This window comes from Hemicordylus capensis, chromosome 3, assembly GCF_027244095.1.
Source record: "Hemicordylus capensis ecotype Gifberg chromosome 3, rHemCap1.1.pri, whole genome shotgun sequence".
NCBI lineage: Eukaryota > Metazoa > Chordata > Lepidosauria > Squamata > Cordylidae > Hemicordylus > Hemicordylus capensis.
In genome coordinates, this window is record NC_069659.1 from 253,771,255 (window position 1) to 253,791,843 (window position 20,589).

A 20,589-nucleotide genomic window follows, 5' to 3' on the forward strand; every position below is an offset into this window, starting at 1 on the left:
AGTATGTGAGCCACCAAGTCTAAACCTTTGCCCAAATAGTCAGAATATGAATCGACTCCCACCAGTTAATGTAGGACTAGTCCATACTGTCATGGGCACATGACAGTGTGAACCTGGAAGTTCCCATGCTAAGTAGCTATCTTCTTTCAGCCATGCTGCTGGCTTACCACATCTACACTGTTTCTTCTGCTTTACACGTAAAATATCCCAGATTCAGTCTCTGGCATCTCCAGAAAGAGCTGAGAAGGCCCCTATCTAAATCCCTGGAAAGCCACTGCCAGTCAGCAGAGACAATAGTGAGCAATAAGGACCAATGGCCTTACTTGCTATAAGGCAGGCACTTTCACATGTATAGTCTGGAGGCACATGATGTAGCAGCCTTAGTAAGGCTAAACAGGCAGGGGTCTGGTCCATAGTCAGATTGCCTGGGAACCCCAGGTATACTACCTTCAATTCCACAGAAGAGGCAGGCTAGAAGTTGAATGCTCACACTAACCTGGCTTCATGAAGTCAAGGGCTGTGCAGGGGCATGCCCAGTCCTACCTGGAGATGCCATTGAAGGAACCTGAGACCTTCTGCATGCAAAGCAGAACAGTAGTGTGAAAAACTTCAGAGTTTTGACTTTTAAACTAGCTTTTGCCCTTCATAGTAGAGAGAGGGTATTCCCCAAACCATTGGTATACTCTTATTTTTTCAAGGACTATCAGAAAAAAGTAACACATTTCATACTGGACTGATAGACAGTTTGGAGTGGTTCGTGGGGATGTAAGACCTTTTGATGGCCTGATCCTAAAAGCTACAAAGTAAAGGCCAGACCTTCAGTTCTAGTTCTATTGAATAAGTAGAGATATTTATTCTGGCTCCAGCAGACTCTAGGGGCTAGTGGCTTCCACCCTAGTAGTATTAATTCACATAGCTCTTGAATGCTAATGAAGAAAGGCCTTCATTAAATTAGTATATTATTATAGACTAATGATTAAAGCTGCAAGGTTAAAAACTGGCATCAAAGTTATGAGAGAGGAAGGCTGTTCTCACGAGCAGCATAACCCAGGCTAGGGCAGCTGAGCCTGGATTAGGCTGCTCATGTGCAGTGCTGGGATCCACGCAGATCTCAGTGGTGCCTGCCTGCCTGCCTGCCTGCCCCTACTTTGGAGCCCACCCTTTAGCCAATGCAAAGGGCTCAAGTATACCCTTAACCCTGGCACCAGGATTGTAAGTGTGACTGTATGTATTGTATGATACAGAGATCACACATCTCACAGGGGTATCCCCAATACACTGTGTGCAGCAGCACAGATCATGTGGAAACACAGTCTGTGCTTCCCACCGTTGCTGAAATGTCTAGGGGGAAGGTAAGTTTTGTGCAGCCTTTTACACATCCACCCACTCTCCCCACCTCCCAGTCATGTGAATAGCTTTCAAAAGTCTTTGCAAAGCATATTCCCAAGTTAGCCTCAACTGAGGTTCTGGAGGGGAAAACCTTTCTTAGATGAAGGAAGTCAAAATCAATAGATCACAGAGGCACTTTTGGAAATACCTTACAAATTAGGTTATAGCAAGGCCTGACTAGATGATAACCAATTTCAACAAACAACTAAACAGTTCTAACTAAAACCACTTCAATAACTATGAATACTAACTTAACAACACAATGCCTTATTTGGCGGTATTGGTGCTTTGGCACCAGAACTGAGCTCTACTGCTATAACAGGAGCAGCAAGGATTGGACTGGACTAATATGCAAACCTCGTCTTTTACAGCATCATAGGTTGTGCTGTCTCACTTTGGCCTTCCTCCCTTCTGTGCTTCAGAGTATCACATTCTCTCAATAATGAATTAGCAGAGGTGAAGGGCGAATTACTGTTTTTCTCCTTGTCTGAATTCTGATAGTAAATTCTTGGCATAAACACCGCATCTAAAAGCAGCTGAGATCCTGGTCTGGCAGAAGTCCAAAACTGTCAGAACTTAAAATTCAGCTACCTCCATGGTTTTAGACAAGTGCTGCCTATTATTATTATTTTTTTAATTTACTGGGAAGCCCAGGCATTTTGGTTGACAGGGGAAAGAAAAGGCTGCATTTTTGTGCACTACACATAATGTGTGCTTTTCAAAATTGAACCATGTGAACTAAACCTTTGACTTTTACATTCTCTAAAACATTAAGCAAATAGGAAAATCCATTATTGAGAGGATATCTATAGAGCTACTTTAAAGTGTGTCAGGCCATTGTCTGCCTTATTCAGGACTGCCTGTGCTGAGTGGGAGCAGTTTTCCAAAGTCTCTTGCAAGGATCTTTCCCAGATTAGCTGCCTGAGACCCTCTAACTGGAGATACAAGGCAATGGTTCTAGAACTTGTTCCCCCAGATATCATTGGACACAACTCCCATAATCCCCAGACATATTGGTCAAGGTCATTGTGAGTTGTAATCCAACAACATTTGGGGAATCAAGTTTTAGAACCCGTGATATCAAAGACTGAACCAAGTATATTGAACCAAAGACTGAACCAAGTATATACATACAACATATGTGCTGCCATTCGTTTGAGCTACCTCCCTCTTTCTTTAGTTAAGTTTTCATTTTACTAATGTAGCAGAATTCCCTCCCAGGTTCAAAGTGAAGGATTGACACCAGTTGAGAGAAAACAGACCTTTATTGCCAGCAATTGACTCAGTGGGATAACTCCCCAAAAGCTGAGCCGCTTATCACATTCCAGCTTCAGTTTTTATACTCATCTTAATTACATTCAGTGGATACATTCCTCATTGGTTGGCATCACTTAATCGTCATTTTACAATTATTATAATCATTGCTATTATTACAATTAGGCAGTATTTCTCTAGCTTATAATAGAGCATTCCTTCCTCCCTTTATCTTGTTCCAGCTATTTCACTCCTTTCCTAACCAGATGTGTCCTTGAAGGTGTTGTAGCTAGCGCCCAGCTATCTAGAGATACCAAAAGGGGCCTCTTTGCCTAAATTCCAACAAAAGACAGATTTATGGTGGGTTCAGCAATTTGCAATTAAGGCAGTTTGCAAACCTATTAACCATTTCTTGACCAGCACAAACCTGAGTCTGCCTCACTAATATTGTTGCAGAAGTCTAACTATTAAAATAATAACAGGAGTATAGCTATTAATCTTCTTATGGTGACAGTTGTTCATTCTACCAGTGTTATGTTGGGATCAATAGCATGACTAGCAATAATACATTCCTTGAGATAGCTTGTTCCTGACTGTTCTTGTTCTTGACTTAATCAACGGAATTCTTTGCCATGGGATGTGGTGATGGCCACCAGCTTGAATGGCTTTAAAGGGGGCCTAGACAAATTCATGGTGGACAGGCCTATCAATGGCTATTCATCTGATGTCTGTGGGCCACCTCCAGCCTCAGAGGCACGATGCCTCTCAATACCAGTTGCAGGGGAGCAACAGCAGAAGAGAGGGCATGGCCTCACCTCTTTCCTGTGGGCTCCCCAGAGGTATCTGGTGGGCCACTGTGTGAAACAGGATGCTGTACTAGATGGGCCTTGTACCTGATCTGAACATCAGGGCTGATCTTATGTTCTTAACATCTCTTTGGGTACCACCAACAAAAAGACTGTATCTCTTGTGACCAACCACCATGCATTCAACAGTGGGAGGACTCAGACAAGTGTCTTAGAAGTAGAAATTGTAGTGCTTGGGTAAGGTTATGTTTGTCCTGTGCACTTTGTTCCGAGTTCATTTTCTGAGAATCTGATATAAAGATATAGAGCTTTGATGTTTCCTATTCACAGTAAAACATATTTAAAGGTTACGGTAACTAAAAAGTTAAAGTGTGTGTGTGTGTGTGTGTGTGTGTGTGTGTGTGTGTGTGTAAGAGAGAGAGAGAGAGAGAGGGAGAGAGAGAGATTGCCTTTGGATATGGCATGAAACTTCTGGAAGAAAAACCTGTGGTTAATCTTTGGATCTGGGAATCATCCCGCAGTCGATCATGGAGCTACAGTCTCGCAGCCTCTGGTTTGTAGGCAGAGGGGCCCCTCCCTCTTACTGATCTGCCGAGGCCACATCCCAGCAAGCTCTGTAGCACTTACATCACCAGACTGTGGGCAAGGCCATCAGCAGAGTGGCAGCCATTTGCCATGATGTTCAAGAGCGTCTACTGGGGAGGACCAGGGGCTCTATGAGCTTCAGGCTTCCATCAGACTGCACTCTCATGAGATAGCCAATCCAACTATAGGGACCCCCGCTGTTGTGGGGCTCCTGGTACCTCTGGTTAATAATGGTACTCGTACTCTATGCCTTCACCTCTCCACTAAACACTTCCAGAGTCTGGCCTGCTCTGGGCAGGCCTGGGAAGGCAGAGTTGGGTTACAATTGGGATGGCTCCTAGTCTGTATTTAAAATTCCTTGGCATAGACGCATATGCCAAGCATATGTAAATCGGCTGCCATGGGGCATGCCAGGGCCAGGCACCCACTTCTTCCAGTGATCCCTGCCAAGGCAGATGACCATGCTGGGCAAAAGGAAAACATTGATATGTGTTGCAGGGAGACCAGACTGCCAGAGGGGTTGCTTGGACTGCTTCTTTGCAGCAGTCACCGGGACAGGGAAGGGTGTTGCTTGGGTACCCATCCCTGGGGCTTGCATGGATCCAGCAACCAGCCTCAGTGGCAACCGCACTCCAGCCTGCATGCATGTATCCATGGCCTTTCACTCTCAAGAGAGAATGGTCGACTCTGGAGCGTTATATATCATCATCACACAGGAATGTGATTGGATTGAATCATGGTCTAAATGGATGGTTCTTCTTATGAATGATGCCACAGACTGCATGCTTGCATCCAAGAGGAAGGGACTGGGTGCACACATGTGCAGAGGCACAAAATGGGGCTCAGCAGGCATGGACTGTCATGTGGAAGGCACGTGGGAGGGTGAAAAGAGACCCCCACAAGTGGTCCCTCTAACAGAGATTCCCAGATGTTGTTAACTACAACATGCAGCTGGCATAGACTGTGGGCTGGTCTGAGCTGCTCTCTCTATGGTTTTGGGAGCTGCCACTGAACAAAACCCAGGTTACAGCAGTGGCAGAATTCAGACAACACAATGCTACCTTCAAACCTGAGGTTTCAGTAGCGAAACTCACTAAAAACCGAAGATTCGAAATTAGGTTTGGTGCTAAGAAGTGACCCATGGTTAGGTTGTAAAACTGTGGTTTCATGCATTTCAGTGGAACACAATCTCAAACCTCTGGTACATTTGCGTCTGGTTTGGCATTATGGCCGGAGAGAGGGAGGGAGGGAGAGAGACAGAACATGTGCATATTAACCGGGTTCAATGCAGAGATACCTTTCTACAAAAGGGTATTGTAGATAACTAGCAGCTATGCAATACACTGATGCAGATATGCATGCAACTTTGCCTTAAGCATAAAGCATAAACCCTGTATAAGCATAAAGCCGATCTGGAAACCTTTCTACTCGTGTAAGGGAGTGAGGGATGATTTTTGCCAATTCCCTCTTTCCTCTGCAGTCCCTTGGGCCCCTCACTAATAAAAGTGTCCCTGGTAGTAGGGGGACCTTCAGGAATATATTTTCAGGGAGTTCCCTGCAAAGGGAAGCAGATTGGTGGAAATTGCCTCTTCCTCTTTGGACGAGTGTGTCATTTTCCACTTGTGTAGTACTTGTCTGAATCCTGTGTATTGTTTCCAGACTCTATTAGTTTTCATGCCCAAAGATTTTGTTTGTATTTGTATCTATTCATAGGAAGAGCATTTGTGTTATTATATAAGTGGTCTGTTTCCATTTACTGATTTCTCTAATTTTTCCCATTGGTTTTAATGGGGGCACCACTTCCATTTCTCCTGCATATAACTTTGCCATTTTCCAGCCAATCTTCAGGAAACTGGCATGAATTTGAGGACACCTCCAAGGGATCATGCCTGCCAATCTTCAGAGAAACGACTCAAGAGAATCAGTTTTACAGAACATTAAAAACACATATGGACACAACTTCTAAATTATTATCTAAACTAATTGTAAACAGGGAAAAATCCATAGGCAAAGCACCCAAACAGCCCTCAAATACTTGAGAAACAACTAATATATGAAATACTAGTTTTTGTGGGGAGGGGGTGTTGCAGAATTTGTGTTTTGAAATAAACAGCACACTTCTAGAAGAAAAGGCTAGTGATGTCCATCGTTTTTGTCTCTCTGTTCGCAGTTCTTTGTGTATGCAGAAATGGAACTGAAAATCCACTCTGCTTATCTGCTTTGTCATCTGCACACAGTTGGATCCCATATGGGTTTCTGGGCAGGTTAGGCAGCTTATTTGATTTGCTCTGGGTTTCCATGTGTAGCAGGATCTGAAAGGAATCAGATGTTCTACATGTGGAACAACCATACTGCTTGCAGGAAAGGATAACTAGATTGAGGTAACAGGTAGCTAGTAGATTTCTAGCAATTTCCAGGTTCTTGTTCTTCTGTCACCAAGATCATTATTAATGAATATGGGTTGTGCAAAGTATCTTTTCTTTCCAAAAGGTTTTTGGAAAGTATTACTTTGGCTGTCCACTTAGATCTCTGATTGAATTTCCACTTATTGCAAATAAACACAGGTAAAGTAAATGGTTAAGCAACACAAGCAGAGATTTGTTTTGAAATAAATTACATTTGAATTGTTTTTCCATTCTGCTGTCATCATGGTCACCAAGAACTTTTAATTGCAAAAAATAGACAGGTAAAATAGCTAGCACAGAAACTAACATGCGACTATAGTTTGCCAATGCCATCATTATTACATTTCCAATAGAAAATTGCAGGGATGAATATGGCCTTCGACAGCAGTATACACTGCATGCTTATGGAATTAATTGCAGGGCAAAAACCAAGCAAGAAGCTATTTATAACACCTTTCCCAAAGCAAGACTTTTTTTTTTTTAATCTTGCTTGGATTCAAGGGTCATCATAACCTTTTCTTCCATTCAGTTGTGCTAGAAATATATCATTAATTCTAGGCAAGACCAGCCATGTTGTTAATCATAAAATAAAATTATTTAATTTCTTGAAATATTTTTTTCCTTTAGTGCTGTGTGCTTTCCCCCCCTCCCCTCCCCTCCCCTCCCCATTTTAGGTACATGTGTGTGACTCTGAAAGACCATGGCATGGTCTGAAGGCACATGACATAGCAACATTGTTAACATTGCTAAGCATGTAAAGGTCTGTTTAGTACCTGGTTGGAACACTGCATGAACCTCATGTATAATGCCTTGAGTTCCATGATTAGGGGAAGGAAAGCCTCTATAGACAGAACAAAATAATGTCTGTGAGAGATGTATAGTTTTTATGTGGTAATTTCGAAAGCAACTTTACCTTTCAAATGTCTTTTTACCTCAAAACCTTGTTGGATTACAAAATCATTCTGGTGAGACTTATTTATTGTAAATTAAATTAAAGTGTGCCGTTGAGTCGGTGTTGACTCCTGGTGACCACAGAGCCCTGTGTTTTTTCTTTGGTATAATACAGAAGGGGTTTACCATTGCCTCCTCCCGTGCAGTATGAGATGATGCCTTTCAGTGATCCGGGTCTCACGATCGGTGAGACCCGGTTTTGGAAGCAGAGTGGGGAGAGTGGGCTAAGCCTGCTCTCCCCGCAGACGATCCTGCCGGGAGCCCTAGGCGGCCAGATTGGACGCCCACACAATTGCCGGCTCTGTGACGGAGCTGGCGGGGGCTGGGGGGAGCAGGAGCCGATTGGCCCCTGCAAGCTCCAGCAGGCCCTGCGAGAGCGCCCAGGGCATGCTGGTGAGACCCCAGGAGTCAGGAGGTGGCTTTTTGCCACCCCTCTGGGGGTCTTCTCATGAGTAGGTGTGGCGCAAAGCGGCGCCGCAGCTACTCATTATCTACAAAACCAGGTTGCGGAGTGCTCGCTCCGCAAATCTGGTTTTAGGGCACGGGTTCTTGAGCGGGTTACCCACTCTAGAACCACCGGGCTCACAGCCGAGCCTGGTGGTTCTTACGATCTGCAAAAATGGGACTAGGCTCTCCTAGCCCGATTTTTGCAGATCGTGAGAATAGCCCCAGTGTCTTCCTATATTGCTGCTGCCTGATAGCGGTTTTTCCCCTAGTCTGGGAAACATACAGAACTTGAATTACCTCTTGATCTCATTATATAATTCTCTATGCCCTTAACATTCCATGCACACTTTATTTATCATCTGCCAGATGGCATTCCCTTTGAAACTGAAGCAATCATTTACTTGGGGTGTGGCCATTTTAGTGTTGGCCCTTATACTGCATCCTAAAATAGTCCAACCCTACTCCTTTTCAAGTATCAAAGGAAGCTATTCCACATGGCATTCAGGATTTACTGTTCTTATGTTTTGCCTCTGACTGTTTGATTGTTTAATTATAACTGTCCTTTTTTGTTATGTATGCCATGTTTTTTTAATGCTGTGGTTTAGCTAGTCTTCCATTGTAATTGTTTGTATTGTGTTCTGTTTGTTGCTTTGATTTGCTCTCTTAATAGAAGCTGCTTTGTGTTGTCAGGGTAAAAGAATTTTTCAATACATAGAATTTAAATAAAATGTCACATCCTGACCCCAAACAGGCCATATGATGGGATGCTATTATAGTTTGTCATACAGAAAATAATCAGAAAACACACTTAGTTGTATCTGTGCCTGAATGGAGGTAAATAAAAGAAAAGAAAAACCCATTAAAGTGAGCTATTTTTCTTAAGGTTTGCGTTAACAGCGTTAATATCACTACCCAGTGGTGCAACCAGATTTCACAACAGATGAGGAAAATGCACTCATAGGATTGACAGATATTCTGTGGACTTTTTAGGAATTTCTGATCAATCTGGTCTAATTTCCCATTTTATTGACATCATGCCACTGAGTAATCCAATCACTTCATTAATGGCTATATGTCTCCAATCAAATGTTACTTTCTCCAATTCAGCATACTCTCTAGAGTATTTTATTCTGGAATTAATTTTGCTAAATGGATGTTTATCTCCCTTAGTGTTGTGTTTAAAGTGTGTATTAAATGAATTTGCTGTTTGCCCTGCTTATACAGCTACCCTGCTACAAGCTCTCAAGCAATTTGTGGATAATTCTGAATACTCTTCATAATTTGTGTTTAATTTACCTTGACAATGTGTATCTTCTCAGTGAGAAACATAGAGGAGAGCAATGAGCATTGTGGCAGTTTGGTATCTATAGGGCCTTCCCTTAGTTGCTATTCACGCTGAATGTTACAAGAGGAGTCAGGACATGAAACGCACTTGTACCCATACATCAGTTTTTCCTGAGTGTCACAAGCACATGTAGATAAGCATAATCTGACAGGCGATATATACTTGGGCTGCAAAAAAATTCACTCTAAACGCTTCCAGGTAAACTTAGCAGTCAAACGACAAGATTACAGGTCTTCTTATGGGTCGATTAAAGGTTAAAGCACAAGGGCTAGGAATAAATATAGTTATCACAATTGAGGGACATAAGCAGTTGGGTACTACAGGTCGGGATAGGTAAGTGTATTGTTTACCTTTTAGGTGGCATGAATGAACTGGAGTCAGGAGTGAGCAATGAGATAGCCAAGCTTGTGGATCACAACAAAATATTCAGGATGGTGATTCAAGCATTCCGAATAATTCAAGAGACGACATCGTTTCTTCAAATTAGTTGTTCTGGTTAGATGAACAGGAATCAAAGTGGCAACTGCAGGTCAACGTAAGTGTAAGGTGATGTGCATTTGAGAAGAAAACCCCAGTTTCACACTGGTTTTTGTAAGTAACCAAGAAAGGGTTGTTGGAGTTGTGCTGGATAGCTCAGTGGGGGGAACACATCATCTCAGTGCACAGCAGTCATGAAAATGGACAATTCTATGTTATAGATTATTAGGAAAGGGGTTGGCCCATGTTTTATAGTTATGCCGGTGTGGCTGTATTTGAAAAACTCTCAGGCTATTCTCACATGCAGCCTAACCCAGGCTAGGGAAGACCAGCCTGGGTCAGGCTGCAGGGGAGAACTGCCAGGCTTGGGCCCAATCCCACGGGGGCAGTGCTGCCTAGCCCCACTTGGTGGGGCTAATATGCCTAAGAACCAGAGCTCTGAGTTCTAAGAACTAAGAACTAAGAGCCTGGCAAAGAACCAGGGCTCCAGGATCGTGTGTTTGCTGGTGCTATGTTTAGCCCCAGTGGACACAGAGATGGCACCCATTTCCTGCGGGAATCCCTCAATGCATTGTGCATGTTGCACAGTGTATTGTAAGATCTCTGGAGGCCAGGACTCCTAGCAACTTTGCAGCCATTGTCTGGGGGGGAGGTGAGTTTGACCACCCTTCACTGCTGCCCACCCACCGCCCTGCCCACCCGGTTGTGTGAACAACCTCAGAGTATGATTTTGATCAGGTCAACTCATCCCAAAAGGAGTATCATAGAGTTTTAAAAGTACACAAAAGAACAAACAAAATGATCAAGAGGCTGGAAGGAACATCTTCTCTATGGATAAATGCTAAAACATTGGGGTATTTTATTTTTTATTGTTTTATTTAGAAGAAAGACGACATGTTGGAGGCTTCTGTCAATAGCTAAATGGAAAAATCTGTGTTCAGAAATTTGAATGGGCTAGGTATTTTGAACATTTTTGGAGAATTCTCAGGAAATACCTTGGACTATGAGAGCTCTAAGAAGCCAACATCCAGCCCTGGAAAGCTCCTTTGCTATTGCCAGCCTTCTTGTCTGCTCGTTTCCCTTGCTTCCCTTTTTCACACTTTTCCAGGCTTAGTAAGTTGTGAGGAAGAGGAGGGGAAATGGCAGCTAAGGGCTGAAGGCTGTTCCTCTATCTCTGCAACAAAGACTTCTGAGCCTGCTTGGAAACTGCCTTGCAAACATGAACGTTAGAAACTCTAGGTCTTTATTTATCCATGTAAATAAGTTAAGAGGAATTAAATCTCACACTTTTTAGGAGTGCCTAGATGGCAGAGGAGACTAATCTCCTTACCATCTGCCATGGCTCCCTTAGCTACTATATTTAGAAGGCTACAGGTGGCCTTGATTTGGTGAAGATTTGCTAGAGAGTTGAGGGACTTGAGGATTCCAAAGCCTCCTCCCTGTTCTCCCATAATTCAAGCACTGCTTCCCAGTCTTCATGTAAATAATGAGGGATGTGAACAGTTGCAAAAGTCTTTATTGCAAAGAATAAGGAACAGCTTAGCAGCCGCCCTTGGCTTTTGCTGGCCTCCCCAGCTGCCATTTTCCCTTGCACCCCTATTTTCAATTGGCATTGAGCCACTACATGCCAAACAGATATTTGGAGGTCAGGCTGGACTCAGCTCAGAATGGCTTCAGGATTTCCAAACTGAGAGAGTTCCATTTCTGATATGCACATGCACCCATTTCCATACTGTGTCCTCATCTCTAGAAACAGGATGCCAGACTAGATGAACCCTTGGAATGATACAATAGGGTTATCCTTATTATCATATGAGAATAACCTCAATAGGGTTATTCTTATGATCTGTTTCTGGTGAGGAGGCCCTGCAAATTCTAATTAGTGGCTTTTTCTAGTTCAGATTGCCTTGGAAATTAAATATTCAGTGTTTTGCATAAGTATTGCAGTTGTGTCCAGACATATCCAGTATATGGAAATACATTACAGTTGAAAGCAGAACATTCCAGCTTGTTTTGCAAATTTCTCACTATGGATTATTGTAAGTGATATGAAAATATTACTTTGCTTTATTCAGTATTTAGAAATTCCACATAAATAGCCTATCCAGCAGGCAAGAGCCAATGCCAGCTTCATGTACCTGAGAATTAGCTCTGGATTCATCTGCAAATCATAACGTGCGTCCAGTCCCCAAAGATATGTCTGATACACATGAGAAAGCACTAGTTACTATTCACAGTGACGCTCTTAGGACCGGACTTCTGGGATGAAGTCTAGTACTCAGCACTGGGAGGGAGCCTCCAAATCTACTGGGGGGACATGCAACACTCACTGTGCAGGCATGCAGAAGCATCATACTTGTGCTCCGTGAAGCCCAGACAGTCTCACCAACCTCCTCTGCTGCCACAGAGGACGCACACTTGGATCTCACCTCCCACACACCCTGGCTGCACACATGGTGGCAAAACTGGGGAAAGATCAGCACAGCATAAATGACCTCAGAACAGTAGTGCATATGCTGGTAGCCTCCAGACTTGATTACTGCAATGCACTCTATGTGGGGCTGCCTTTGTACGTAGTTCAGAAGCTGCAACTGGTGCAAAATGCGGCAACCAGGTTAGTCACCAGGTCTTCTAAAACACATTACACCCATATTAAAAGAACTACACTGGCTACCAATATGTTTCTGGGCAAAATACAAAGTGCTGGTTATAGCCTATAAAGCCCTAAACAGTGTAGGCCCAGGATATTTAAGAGAATGCCTTCTCTGTTATGAACCCCACCACCTATTGAGATCATCTGGAGAGGTCTGTCTGCAGCTGCCACCAGCTTGTCTGGTGGCTACTCAAAGATGGGTCTTCTCCACTGCTGCCCTGTGGCTTTGGAATGCGTTCCCTGTTGAAAGAAGAGCCTCCCCATCTCTGACAGCTTTTAAAAGGGCTGTCAACTTATTTATTCATCCAGACTTTTAATTAGATTTATAGAATTTATTATTGTTTTGAATTGTTTTAATGCTTTAATGCTTGAAGTTTGTTTTTAATCTGCCCTGTTTTGTTGTAAACCAGTTGTGTGAGTTTTGGGCACCAGCTACAGATGCGAGTTTGGGGCAGTATACAAATAAGCTAAATAAATAATTAAAAGGAATAATAAATAAAGGAATAATAAATAAAATAAATAATAAATAAAACAAAGAACAATAACATAAAATAAAACCTTCAACCTTGCCTCCCCAGTTCCTCTAATCCTCCAGGATAATTTTTGGAGAATGGGAATGTTTTCCCTCAATCTGAAAACAGCTTAAAAATCTATTAAACAATGAGGCTCTCCACATGAGCAGTGTGGAGAGCCTGCAGGGCTCAAGTGGGGAGAGCAGGCTTGACCCTCTCTCCCTGCACATGAGCATTCAACACACACACACACACACACACGGGTGGCCAGATCGGCCACCCACACGATTACCGGCTCCATCACGGAGCTGGTAGGAATGACGGGGATTGAGGGCCATCTGGCCCCTGGTAGTCCAGTCATGCCCCACACAAGTGCATGGGGCATTATGGGGGGGACCCTTGATGCTGGGAGGCTTGCTGCAGCCTCCTAGTCACGGATCTACTCACCACTGTCATCCTTCATGGGGGAAATTCCTACTCCAGGCACATAAATGTAGCATAACCATGTAAACCATTGCACTTGCAGCTATGCCTTTCCTGAACATTCTTACCTGCACTTGGTACACAACATATCCAAAACTATGGTCACTCAACAGTTTTGATATTTTCATTATTATTAAAAAATATGGCATGGGTAGAAAGCGTCCCAAACTGCATGGGCTTACTTTAATGGGTAGTTCTCAGCCCAGTCCAGTGTTAAACCATTTGAGAGAAAAACCACCCCAGACTGCCTGGGCTCTCTACATTGGGGTAGTTTCTATCCTAGACCCATGTTAAGCTAATTGGGAGGAAAAGCATCCCAGACAATGTGGGCTATCTACATTGGGGTAGTTCGTATCACAGTCCATGTTAAGTCAATCAGAAAGAAAGCCACCCCACACTGCATGAAATTTCTCCCCGGGGTAATTTCTATCCCAGCCACAAGTTAAGACAATTTCAGAAGAAAAAGCATCCTGAGCTGCATGGCCATTCTCTATTGGAATAGTTTCTGTCTGAGAAGAGAGTGAATCTTTTTTCTTTGGAAACTTGTTTTGTTTCCCTTTCAAGCTCAATTGACCTTGAAAAGTGACAGTGGCTACAATTACATGTAATGCGGAACCACGGGTCCAATGGACCTGTGGTTCTGTTTTCCACCTCCCCCTGCTCTCCTGTCTGCATTTGCATGTGACGGACAGGAGGCAAACTACGGTAACAGAGTCTACAGACAGGCAGGGGGAAAGGGTTTCCTTTTTGACTGAAGTAATTGCAATTGCAGCCGGAGCGAGGGAGGAGTTTTCCCCCTCAACTCCGGTTGCCAAAGAGTGAGACTGTGATGCCGCATTCAGATGTAATGCTGGCACCACAAAACTGGAGGTACAGGCAGTGAAACTTACTACAAACTGAAGGTCCAAATCGGAGTCTGGGGAGGGAAACCGTGGGTACATTTTCCGTTCAAAATATGGTTGTACGCATTCGGATATACACAAATTTCAACCGGAGGCACCTTCAACTCCAGTTTTGTGTTACATGCAAATGCAGCCAGTGTCTGCCTATATACAGTGTCTGTATATAATCTGAGGCATTATATAGTTCTGAGCTGCCTAGTTTGGGCAGATGAAACCAGACCCTTCCAAAAAGTTGATGGATGTCCGAGAACACTGTCACTTTCAGCAATGCATGCCAAACAAACTGAACATGTATGATTTGAAAATATGGTGGTGCTGTGATGCAGAAACATCCCGCCTGACAGGAAGCAAAGCTGGAGGACTACAACATAGACAAGTAGTCCTGCATTTTGTGCAGCAACTTGTGCAGCCCTGGAACAACACTTGGAGAAATGTGGTGGAGAGTAACTTTTTCACCAGTGTAGACCTGGTGCAGGAGCTGAACAAGGAGTTGATCTATATAGGCCCTATGAGATAAAACAAGCCAGACATATCCCTAGAGATGCAACCACACTCACGAACATAACTGTTGTCATCTGTATTTGGAACTGATGGATGGAAAACATTGGTATTGTATGTACCCAAGAAGGGCAAGACTGTTAATCTTGCACCATGCTAGTGGGAGGGGAGCAGAAGAAGTCATGCATTAATTTGCATTTCAATGTGGTGAAGAGTGGTGTTGACGTCTAGACCAGGGATTCTCAACGTTGGGTGCCCAGATGTTATTGGACTTAAACTCCCATAATCCCCAGCTAAAGGCTACTGGGGCCGGGAATTCTGGGAGTTGAAGTCCAATATCATCTGGGGACCCAACGTTGAGAATCCCTGGTCTAGACCACTTCGTTAGAATGTACAGCTGCCAACAAAAGACCAGGAGGTGGCCACTGGCACATCCACCCAAAAAATTATGAATGTTGTTTCCAGGGGCTTAGCTAGGGGAGAGGAGGCCTGTTTTTGCCCCTTTCCCCAGCAGCCGCTTGGAGATAATGAATTAAATAGGGAGGAGTGGAGCTGGGGCGGCGGCTCAGGAGCTGGGGGGGAGTTCTTTGAAACCATCCGCTCAATTATAGCTACACTCCTGGTTGCTTCTATTGCCAGGTTCATTATCTGGTTGCCCAGCTATCCAGACTGGGAACAGTGACCTACAAGGATAATTTGGTATTCGTTCTTTTCCTGTCTGAGGGAACAACTCATAGATGCCCACATCACATGAAGACTTTTGGATGTCCAGCATATCCATCAGCAGATAAAAACAGCATGGATTGTACTAGATTATCATCACAGCACCCTAAACTGTTTCCTTTGCCCAAGGAAAGCTGATAAGAAACCAAACAAAAGATGTGACAATTGTGGTAGGGTGGCTTGTCGAATGCACTTGACCAGCTACCAGATCTGTGGTGGCTATCTTTAGATCAGTCACAGTTTCAGCTGAAATGCTAAGAACTGAGCTATTGAAGTGTGGTTCCTCATGAGGATTTTAAATGTTTGTTTTTCTCAGCAAGCAGCTCGTCTTCTCAGTGACTTGTGTCTTTCTACAGGGTGCTCATGCTTGGGGTGGGGCTAGGGTGCAGGTCACTGCTTACATTAAGGTCATTAATTTGATCCGTATGTAGAGAGGCAGTTCAGATGAACCACACTCTCATGTGATTAAGGAATGGTGAACCGGGGAATAGTATATGCTCATAGAACCCTCACATTTATCACATAAGATAGAATGATTAGTCAAAGTATAGTCTGAATTGGCCCACATATATAAATCCAGCTGTCCCTTTCCCTCCTGTGAAAAGGTAGGCAAAAAGTGCTTCATTAGGTATTAAGCCAATTCCCTGTCACAAGTGCAGCTATGCCTAAGGGTGGGTATATCATGCTCTATGTCCATCTCAAAAAAATTTTCTTTAAAATACTCTTAATTTAAATATTCTTGTATCAAATCAACCTTTTAAAAATGTGTACAAATAATATATATTTGTACACAAATAATCATGTCGATAGTTTATTTTTTCAAATATTTTGAATGAGTATCATGTTAAATCTTCCATGCCATCTAACAACATGATAGTCACTGTTTTGAAACACTTTGAAGAAAAGTTTATGGTGTTTTTTAAAAAAAGAAAAACCCCACAAAAAAGCATGCCAAACATTTTTCGTGCTATAACCTACTTTCTGAAGCTCAGCATCATAAGAGAGCGAGCAGTTGAATCCTTGTGCTATAAATATTGTACCTGTTTCCTGTTATTTTGAAAATGACAAACCAATAATCAAGGCTATTTTATGGAGCATAGCAAGGACTGGGTGGACCAATCAATCAAGAATAATGGAGTGTTAAGCAACAATTGCCTCTCCTCACAGCAGATCTCAGCGACTTGCTTTTGAAATGAGGGTGGGGGGATTAGTCTGTAGACTTTTCAACTTTTGTTGCAATCGTTTTCCTGCTCTGATTGGATCTGAAATTTAATCAGAAATGACCATTTCTATATTATATAAAGTGAACTTGTGGATAATCATACAAAGTGCCAATCAAATAATACTAATTGACTAAATGCATCCTACCCTCAGATTAGTACATGAACTACCTGGGGTGGTTGGTACAATCTGTGGGGGATGAATGCTCCTTGTGATTTATGACAAGGTCTATACCCCTGGAGATGGAAAATAGGTGATAGCATTGCAGCACTTTCAGTTTTTAGTGTGCTATCATGCTTTTACTGTCCTGACTATTAGGCTGGCAGTGACCAAATTTTCACTGGCATTTTAGAAGTGTTTTAAAGGTTCTAAAAACACAAAGAGGTCATTCACATGATCAAAAACTGTTTCTACCCAGGTTTGGGAGCTGTGTGTGCTCCCAATTTTCAATTGGGTGGAAGCAAGATAAGAGGAAAACCTGGGTAGAAGCGATTGTGTGGAAGCAAGTTGGAGGAAAACCTGGGTAGCTTTTCCTCCTACCTTACTTCCACACAATCATTTCTACCCGGGTTTTCCTCTTACCTTGCTTCCACACAACTGAAAATTGGGAGCACACACAGCTCCCAAACCCAGGTAGACAGAGGCGTATCTAGGGAAAATAGTGCCTAGGGCAAGCACTGAAATTGCGCCCCCTGTCCAAACATCTGACACCCATCTGATTCTCTGTACATAGTGCCAAACTGAATATGTGTACAGTGACTTATATTAATTTCTAAAAAAAATTTTATTAAAAAAAATTACCTGTAGCCCCTTCAGGGGGGCTTCCTAAAAGCTGTGGGGGGGTCTTCAAAGGTTTCCCCTCCCCTCTCTGGCCTCTAGGGCCTTGCAGGGACCATTTCAGCATGTGCGGTGGCCATTTTTTTTTAAAAAATATTTTTTTAAATGGCCACTGAAAACAAAATGGTGACTGCACATGCTCAAATGGCTTCTGTGAGGCCTGGCATGGCCTAGGGCCTCACAGAGGCCATTTGAGCATGCGCGGTGGCCATTTTGTTTTCAGCAGCCATTTTAATGTTTTTTTAATTTTAGAAAAATGGCGCCCCCCTTCAAGGGCACGTGCCCTGCCTGCCCTACCCCTAGATACGCCCCTGCAGGTAGAACACAGTTTTTGATTGCATTAATGACCTCAAAAACTACTATAAAATTTTATCAGTGTTGTCAGAGGAATGGAAATGAAAACTGATAGGAATCTCCTCCAAATATTATTCTGCAGAGAGAGAACGACAATTTGTTCATTGTTATCCTAAACCCGATACTGGCACTTTCCTCCATGCAAGAATAGTTGCAGTTTGACCCTAATAATTTGGGGGTAGTGATAAAGAAAGGTGGCAATGCAGACAAAGCTGTACCCACAGCCAAAATTTTAGGGTCTGGTTCATGAACAACATTCTAAAAGATGAGAAGTCCCAGGCAGCACTACAAAGTCTGTTTGCTTTTGGATGACAGATCACTGGAATCTTGCAATGCCTTTTGCAAGATCTATTTATTGACTAATTATACAGAAATAGTAATGCCTGTATTATACAGGTACTGTAAGATGAGGAGGATAAACAACATTCCACCATTTGTTATGCCCTGAATATTCTATTGCTTGTAAAATGTATAGTATCCGTAAAACTGCCCAGAAATTCTGTAATTATCAACTAGGTGACAAGCACCAGCACACTTACAGATTTGGTACAGATCTGTTAAAAAATGGTTAAGATACAGAAGTTTAAAAATCAGCTCTGAAAAGGAGAGGATTTGAATGGTTGTGCCCTTTTTTCAACACATATAGAGCCGGGTCTTCCAATCAGTGAGACCCAGTTTAGAAGGGTGCGTGGGGAGAGCAGGCTAAGCCAGCGGGGTTAGGGGAGCCTGGGGGCGCACGGCCCCCGGAAGCTCCAATATGCCCTGCGCGAGTGTGCAGGGCATAGTGGGGAGACCCCCAGAGCCAGGAGGCAGCTTTTCACCTCCCCTCTGGGGGTTTCCTCAGGAGTAGCCATGGTGCGGAGTCACGCTGCGGCTACTCACAATCAGATAGCTTGGGTTTGTGGAGTGCTCGCTCTGCAAACCCGGGCTAAGGGGAGGGCTGCTGAAGCAGGTGACCCGCTTGTAAACCACCGGGCTCGCCTGAGAGCCCGGTGGTTTACACGATCAGGCAAAATTGGGCTAGGCTCCCCAGCCCGATTAGAATAGCCCCATTGACAGACTGTCCTCCATGAATTTTACTCTCCTTTTAACATCATCCAGTCTTCCCCCACCTTGTCTCAGGAACTGTCCATCCAATTTCCTCAGCTTCTTAGAGCCAAAACATGGGTCGAGCGATTCACCCATTCCATAGGGTTATACCTGCTTATTAATGAAATAGATTTTGAAAGCTATTCCGCCCCCCCCCCCTCAGTGATAGGGCCACAGGGAGAACCATATACTATTGGCAAGTGAGTGAATGAGCTGAGGAACTGGCCTCCTTTCAATAAATCAGAAGCTTCACATTTAGCTGAATTGGGGCTTCTTGCCAGGGATGTTTGATTTACTGGCTTAATTAGCTGTTCGATCCTGACTGGTAAATTTATAGTTCTTATTTAAAAACCAGCTATTGTGTTTTACATCTCCATTTGCATCTGAGAAGCAGGGAGAAGCAATATCTTCCAGGTCAGAAGGCTTTTCCAAATAGCAAAGAAGACAAAGAAAACAAAATGACTTTGGGGGTAGGGAATGCATTGTAATTCAACACATGCAATAATAAATTCAACAAATTCATTTATTCAAAGGGACAAATTCTCTTCATATCATAGAATTTGGGAATTCTGAGAAGTGGGTAGTAGTGACATCAAAATGGACTATTTGCTTTAATTTCTCTGGTCATTAACCTGTAGAAAGAAACCAGGTCAAAGAAAATTGGATTTTGCTATCATTATATATATATATATATATATATATATATATATATATATATATATATATATATCTTACTTTTGCACTGAACTATCATCATAAATTTCTTCTTAACAGCAAAGAAAAATGTTTTTCTGACTGGCCTGTCTGACTGGGCTAAATCCCAGAAAGAGTAACAGATTATGCTTTATGTACGTAATCCTGTTAATCTTATGAGGCTGCTTGCAGACTTTAATCTTTGTTGTGAGGATCAGGGAGCAAGATTGTATTACCTCCATTTGCAGCTGCTGATCTGGTTAGGCTATAGCCACTTTATCAAAATCCTGAATGCCCTTCCCTTGTGGATCAGATTGCTCTTATTACAGTATTTCGAACATAGCTCATACAAAAAAGGGATAGCATCTGGGTGTTCTTCCTTTTGCATCATTCTCTAGCATATTTAGAACTGAACTAATTTTGTAGTGGCCAATTTCATAATAGGTATGAAATTATAAGTAGCTTCAAAACAGAAACCTTTTATTCCTTTTCAACCACTACAAGTCTATGCTGCCTTGTCATTTTTCAAATCTTCAAATGAGCCCTCTCCAAACATTATAGAGTACAGTGGCGCTCATGGTTACAACTCGGAAAGCAGATAGGAAGTTCTGCCACAGAGCTGTCACTCACCCATTCCAGCTGGCCACTCACTGTTATAGTTATGTTTGTCTAAAGTGGGGGAGTGTCATATCCATGATGGCCCGCACATCCATGAGCAGAAACTTGGATCACCTGAGGCTGCCACTCATGGAAGCACCAGCCATCACGGTTATGGCGCTTCCTCCTTCAGACAAACAGAACCATAACCATGAGCGGCCAGCTGGAGAGGTTGAGTGACAGCTCCAGAGCGGGACTTCCTCCCCACTTTCCAAGCTGTGAATGTAGCTGCACTCTATAATCTCTGAAGAGGGTTTAGCTTTCAAGGATAACTGATGGTCATATCCTCAAAGCATGAACAGGCCTTT